At 35.1% G+C, this 7,310-nt stretch overlaps 1 non-coding gene across 1 annotated transcript; it reads right to left on the reverse strand.

Moving 5' to 3' along the window:
• Window positions 1-4,172: 4,172 nt before the first annotated feature.
• Window positions 4,173-4,279, reverse strand: LOC139851024 (small nucleolar RNA R71). The gene has a single exon (XR_011760390.1). It is a non-coding gene; the product is annotated as a small nucleolar RNA R71 (small nucleolar RNA).
• Window positions 4,280-7,310: the final 3,031 nt, after the last annotated feature.

A 7,310-nucleotide genomic window follows, 5' to 3' on the forward strand; every position in this document is an offset into this window, starting at 1 on the left:
ATATATTTCGATCATACTTTGATATATATGTATATATTTGTTATAGGTTCGTGAATCGACCCGTCGCCAAGTCTTATTTTCCGACGAAGTGAAAATACGTGAAAGTGAGTTATAGTCCCACTTTTAAAATTTATTATTTTTGGGATGAGAATACATTCAGTTTTATAAATGTTTTACAAAATAGACACAAGTAATCGAAATTACATTCTATGTTGAATTATCGAACCGAATATGCCCCTTTTTAGCTTGGTAGCCTAAGAATTGGTATAATTGCCACCAATTGACGCGAATCCTAAAGATAGATCTATTTGGCCCAACAAGCTTCATCCGAGTTACAGATGCTTTAGTACTTCGATTTATCATATCCGATGAGAGTCCCGGAATGATGGGGATATTCTATATGCATCCTGTTAAGGTCGGTGATATTGCTCAAAATGAACATATATTTAGTCTCAATATCTCTCCTAAATAATAGGTTTTCATATGTAATTGTATTATATTTCCGTTGTAATTGTACAAATAAATAAAAGTGAAGACGGAGTGCGAAAATGAAGATTAATGAAGAAAACAGTAAAAAACGCTCAATGTACAAGTTATACTCCAAAAGGTACAAGTTCTTAATGCATAAATGAATAGGTACAAGGGAAGAAGTGAAGTGTACAAGGGAGTTAAGCTACAAACTAAATCATTCGTCAAAGTACAAGTCAACAAATCACAAGATCACTGACGTAAACTGATAACATGGAAATTTGCGCGCGTGCACGAAAAAAATCATAACTAAATCACTCGGACTCGAAAAAAGGTGAATCCAAAGCCCAGACGTCCGTAACTCAGGGGACTACAACTTTGATTTAAGTTTATACCACAAAATTATCCATACTAATCGATGGATTCTGAGTCACACTTAACAAGGATTAAACAATTATATAAAAGTTAGGTATTGGTAAGTGAAGTGCTGCTTTTTATAAACAAAAGAATTGTTGCACTAGAAGGATTGTTGGGTACACCAAATGGAGTATTACAAAAGGAGACTCTAATAAATTGATCATGACTCACTCTTCACGAGACACTAAACAAATAATAAACTGAATTTGGGTGGCTACTTTCCAAATTTAATACTCAAAAGAATTAATATCAATGGGAATGTTAAGCTAAAGTTTGGTCAGTCTCATAAGTGCATACGGATTATATATATGTGATATTGAGATGGTACGAAAGGAGCTGAGAGAGGAGTCAGACAGAGGAGGGTACACAGTTACGGAGCACTTCAATTTCCAGTTTCTATTTCTATTTTCACTTCAAGTAATATTAGTTTGGGTATTGTAATATATTATTGTACGAGCGATTTCTATCAAGTTTCTACCACATCGAATTAATGGAAGCTAAGAACTTTTCTGTAAGTATTATTTATTTTTCTACCATGTTTAGTAGCTAAATAAATATTATGCTTATCTGAACTAAGTAGTCGTGATGTTTAATTAATAATCAACGGTTTGGGTTAATTTAATTTATATCATAATTAATGTTTATATAAAAGAACGATTCTTGTAAAAATAGGAATATTTAGCATTAATGGATTTTGTATTTGTTTAACAGAATGAGAGTTCGTTAATTTAATACTTATATTTACAATTTGAAATATAGATTAGTAGTCATATTCGTTTGATCGAAGATGATAAACGAACTAATAATATATATGAATAATTGTGCGTTGCCCGGAGACGGGAGTGAATTAATTTTAAATAAACTAGATGATACAGGGATGGGTTATATATAGTGAGGACTGGTATAGCTGTGGCAGACGTGATAACCGAGCCACAATATAGGTCATTAATTAGTAGAAATATTTAATAATAGTCACGAGGATCTGTGGCGACAAAGAGACTTGCGTCTTATAATTTTGACTATTTATTCACACTGGATAAATCCAGGTGAATCTATTAAATGTTTCTAGTATAAAGAAAATTAACCCAGGTTAGAAATAGAAAAATATTAAACATCACGATTACGGAAGTCAGATAAGCATAATACTCTTTTATTGCATTTTTCATCTCGTTTAGCTAAAGTAATTTTTATTTACCGCAGTAATTTTTATTTACTTTATTGCTATAATATAGTTTAAATTTACTATCTTGTTACTTTAATTAAAAAGAAAATCAAAAAAGACATACCGGTCGTTAAACGGTAAATCCCCCGAAAGTTACTAAAATTACTATATATTACTAAATCTAGTTTAACTACTTAATTAACTAATTTAACCTAGTGGAACACCCGATAATAGTGTCCACGGATCGACCTCCCGGACTTTACCTTAGCTATATTATTACACGATAGGTATACTTGCCTTTTGTGTTTTAGTTTAATTTAGGTAATTTCTTATAGTAAATAATATAAAACTGATAACCGTTTCATACACCCTAGAAAACACATCAAGTTTTTGGCGCCGCTGCCGGGGACACTTTTTGTGTCTCTACGGGTCATTTTAGATATTTAGATAGTTAAATTAGATTTTATACTATATTTAATTATTAGGTAATTTAATTAGTACTGGTAATTAAAAAAAAATTTATTAAAAAAATTAGAATCATTTTGTTGGGAACAATCGATGTTGGGGCAAATTTCAAACTTGCTCCTTGAAACTTGAGTTGGTGGATAGAAGTGTTGATATGATTTTATTTTATTTATTTTTTTTTATTTTTTTATCGAGTATATGTAAATGTGTGTGTTCAAGAATTTGTGTCAGTCTCTATACTAACCTTGGATTCCCATTTGTCTGTCCCATTTGTCTGTCACTAGATTTGTGTTTGTAAAAAAAAAAAAAAAAAAGTCAAAGGGAACAGTTACCAACAAGGCCGTAGGCATTATTTTTTTTAGCTTAGTATATTAGGATAATTGACAAAGTTTTCACTAGAAACTCAATTTTTTTTTGTTTAATATTCGTATCCTAAAAATAATCAACTTAGATTTTTTTTATAAGTGTAGTATTTTTTTCATCTTTATAAATTTTTATAGATTTTAGTGCCGATTGAAGTAATTGCCGATCTCCTTTTAGAATAGTATTTTAAGTTTCATTATCTTTAGATTTAAGACTTTAGTCGCAACTTTTAGTTATTAGTTTTTTGACTTTTAAGATCCTACATTTTTCTTTCGTATTTTTGATTTCTTGTTTATCGACGCTACGTTATTTCTTTGCGCGTGCTTTCTATTTTTCATTTTTACACTCTAGTTTTTAGGACATATAATTTTTAAAACTTTAGATGTCGAATTTTTTTTTATTAAAAGCGATTAAATTGATAGACACCAATTTTCTGGTTCGTAGTAATAGTTGGATTTGTTAGTGGCGAGTTGTGGATTTCCAATTTAACGAGTCCTGGCTACCTGCTACATCTTTTGGCTATTCGAAACGTGGGCAAAAGCAGAAAAGTTATTAATTTGATAACTTATATAATAATTTTTGGATTTATAACTAATAGGATATTCAGTGAATGCACTGAGCGAAACGTTCACCACCTTTCATAAGTTCACCACATGTAACCCGATCAAGACATCTAGCCAATATTATCGCCGTTGATTTTTCTTTAGAATCATCATCTAGTCGAGCAAGTACTCCAACTCGAACTTTCGATAATCCAATTTTTGAAACCGACTTCACGATTGAGCACCCGAAAGATATTCAAGGACACTTCGAAGGTCCTGAACCACAAATCATTCATCCAGAAGTAATCATTGAGCAACTAGAGGTTGTTGAGGAAGTAACCGTTCAATCGGAATCCTCCAGTGATTCAGAGTCAACAATTTCAAACATGGGAGACCAGGATCCCCAAAGCATGGAAGACCGAATGAGAGCCATACGAACAGGCCAAGGACACGCCATCACTGCGTCGGAGTTTGAAATCAAAGGGCAAGTCCTACACCTGATCACTAGCCAGTGTCAATTTAGTGGTACGATAAAAGAAGATCCAAACGAACATCTTAGAACCTTTTATAGGATTTGTGATCTATTTAGAATCCGAGAAGTTGAGGATCAAGCACTGTTTCTTAGGTTATTCCCTTGAACTTTAAAGGGAAAAGCCAAGGAATGGTTAGAAGCGTTACCAGAGGGTACGATTGACACTTGGGATGTTTTAGTTGAAAATTTTCTTCAAAAATTCTTTCCGGCATCAAAAGCCGTAAGACTTCAAGGAGAAATTTCCATGTTCATGCAAAAGCCAATGGAAACATTATATGAGGCATGGACAAGATTCAAAAAGATGTTGAGAGGATATCCTCAACACAGTTTAGACACTTTTCAAAAAGTGCAAATCTTTTACAAAGGAGTCGACGTCGCTCCACAAAAGGACATCGACACAGCATCTGGTGGTTCCATTATGAAGAAAACCGCAACAAAGCTCACAAGATTATTGACAACTTAGCCTCCCACTCACATGAGTGGCATCAGGAAAAAGATATCTCTCATTCATCTAAAGTGGCTAGAGCCGATTCTAGCCATGACTTTGATTCCATTTCCGTAAAGATTGATGCTTTCGGGAGACAAATGGAAAAGATGACCAAAGATATCCACGCGATACGAATCATGTAAGACCCAATTATTTATTGTACATAAGCATATATAGAGTACATGAAGTGTGGGTGACCTTGTGTATTTAAACGGAGGTCAGAAGCTAAACTGGGCAAGATGCGCTCAGCGCACACCTAAGGGTGCGCGCAGCGCACTATTACTGTAGCCGGGTTCTGCTTATTTTAATCAGATATTTTGATGAGCTTTTTGGTAATTTCACTTGTGGACGAGTTTGAGGCCAGTAGGTCAGATCTTGGGGAGTCATTCACTCCATTTCCAACAACCTTATCCTTTTCCACTTCAATTTTAGAGAGAGTGTGTGATTCTTGTGTGAGAAAGCTCAAGCCAAGGAAGGAGGAGCTAGTTTTGGGTCTTAGCTCGAGTTCTAAAGTTGTCAATCTCCTCTCTAGCTACGTTTTGGTTGTAGTGATATGTTCTAACTTGGATTTTCTTACTTTGATTTTGTGTAAGTGTTAGGGTCTGGGATAGTGATGAACATAAAACCCATTATTAATGATTTTGGGTGTTCTTGGGTAAGAGGGAGTCATGAAGACTCAATGGTGACTAACCTAGGGTTTCAAAATGTTAATTGATGTTTATGAGTTCTAATTGGTTAGTTAATCACTAGCACACCTAGTTAATTAGTAAATGGGTGTTAGATGGGTTAGTAGATAACCCGAAATGGGTGTGTTGACTTTAAATTAGTCAAAGGGCTAATGATTGACCTAATTGAGAAATATGGGTATGAAATACCCTAATTGTGTAATGGTTAGTGTTGTTGGACCTTAATCACTAGCTTTTAAGTGATTAATGATGGTCTTGACCCTTAAAGGGCGGTTTTGGTGAAAATGGGGCATTTAATGCATTTAAGTCATTAAATGCACATAAGTGAAATTGTTGGTATTTAGTCCAACTAGTTATGTGGGTTGATTGAAGTACTTATTATATTAGGTACTTTGCTTTGAAGCTTGCGGAAGTATAAAACCGTCACCAAATCTTTAAAGGTGAGTGGAATGATTATATGCATATGTATGTAAAGTATTTATTTGTATGCTATGGTATGAACCAAAGAGCCGGTAGTGCCATAGTATGTGCGAGCGTGCTATGATGTGAACCAAAGAGCCGGTAGCGTCATAGTACGTGTGTTATAGTGTGAACCAAAGAGCCGGTAGCGCTATAGCACGATTTGTTAGGGTGTGAACCAAAGAGCCGATAGCACCTTAGCGTTGTTAGAGTGTGAAACAAAGAGCCGGTAGCACTCTAGCGTGAGTATGACTCAAGTTGTGATGTGAACCAAAGAGCCGGTAGCATCATGACAAATGCGTATGGTGTGAACCAAAGAGCCGGTAGCACCATGACGCGAGAATGGTTAACCATGGTTGTGTATTGTTTTGTAGCATATTATATTATGTCGATTATATGTTATTGATTACGCTAGTAGCGGTTTATTGGAGATTATTAGCTTTGTACTTGAGATAGTATGCTAATTGTATTGCTAGCGTGTATGCGGTATATGTGTAAGTGATTGCAAGTAGGTATATTATATATATATATATATATATATATATATATATATATATATATATATATATATATATATATATATATATATATATATATATATATATGGGTATAATTATTGCATTCACTAAGCTTTGCTTACCCTCTCGTTGTTTATCTTTTTATAGGCTCCGACGTTGACAAGGGTAAGGGCCTTCGATTGGATTAGAGATCCCGCTTGTTGTTTAGGGGACGCTTTTGGGATGTGATAGCTTTTGGAGTTTGACCGAGATTTGGGTAGTTTAACCCCAAACACCATGCTCATAGTGTCGTTTGGAATTTAAACTAGTGTGGTCGAAACTCGAACTTTTGTATGAAACTCGTAAAACGGCCGATGTGGGCCTCGTTTTGTAAAACTCATTTTATGTTTGAATCATATGAGTTTTCCATATTAGAACATGTTGTGAAAAGCGTTTCGTCTAATTATGTTGGGAAGTGGGAGATCTTTAATTAAAATTTGACGATTTTGGACAGAAGCTGTTGGGGGCCTGTGCGCGTGGCGCACTCTACTGTAAAAAAAAAAAAAAATTTGCTTCGCGTATTCGGTTGGTTATTGGTTTGGGTTATTACAAGTGGTATCAGAGCGTGGTCTAAGGGATTTAGGCGACTTGAGATAGGTGCCTAGACTTAGATTTATTTGTGTATGCGCTTTATGCGGGACTTGTAGGAGACGGGTCGGACCGGGAGTTGATTAGTGCTTAGGTTTATGTGAACTAACCTTGCGCTAATTGTTTTGTGTTGTGTTAGCAATCATCAAGCGAGATAGACGTTATACTAGCAAGTTAATGCGACGTGCTCGCGTAATAATGATTAGCTACCATTGTTACGGGTTCAAATCGTGTCAAACAAGCAATGTACGACGATTGTTGAGCAAGATGGGGTAGTGTGGTGTATATGTATATATACATACGTGTTATGTATTTTCGTTTCGTTGTTTAATCTATTTCATTTCTTAAGAATGAAGACTGAAGATGGGTACGGAACGGAAGAGCCTACTCATGAAAGGAGGAATGAGTTAACGGTAATGGTTGAAGCCGCGATTGAACAATGCGTCTCTGGTTTTACCAATGGAGTTAGTCAATTAGTCAAGGAGTCAATCGAAGGATGAGTAACCGAGATGGTCCGAGACCAAGTGACTAAGGTTGTAAGGGAAGAGTTCGAGCAGAGGTTCTCCAACCCTCAAGGTAGTGGT

Source organism: Rutidosis leptorrhynchoides, chromosome 5 (assembly GCF_046630445.1).
Source record: "Rutidosis leptorrhynchoides isolate AG116_Rl617_1_P2 chromosome 5, CSIRO_AGI_Rlap_v1, whole genome shotgun sequence".
Classification (NCBI taxonomy): domain Eukaryota; kingdom Viridiplantae; phylum Streptophyta; class Magnoliopsida; order Asterales; family Asteraceae; genus Rutidosis; species Rutidosis leptorrhynchoides.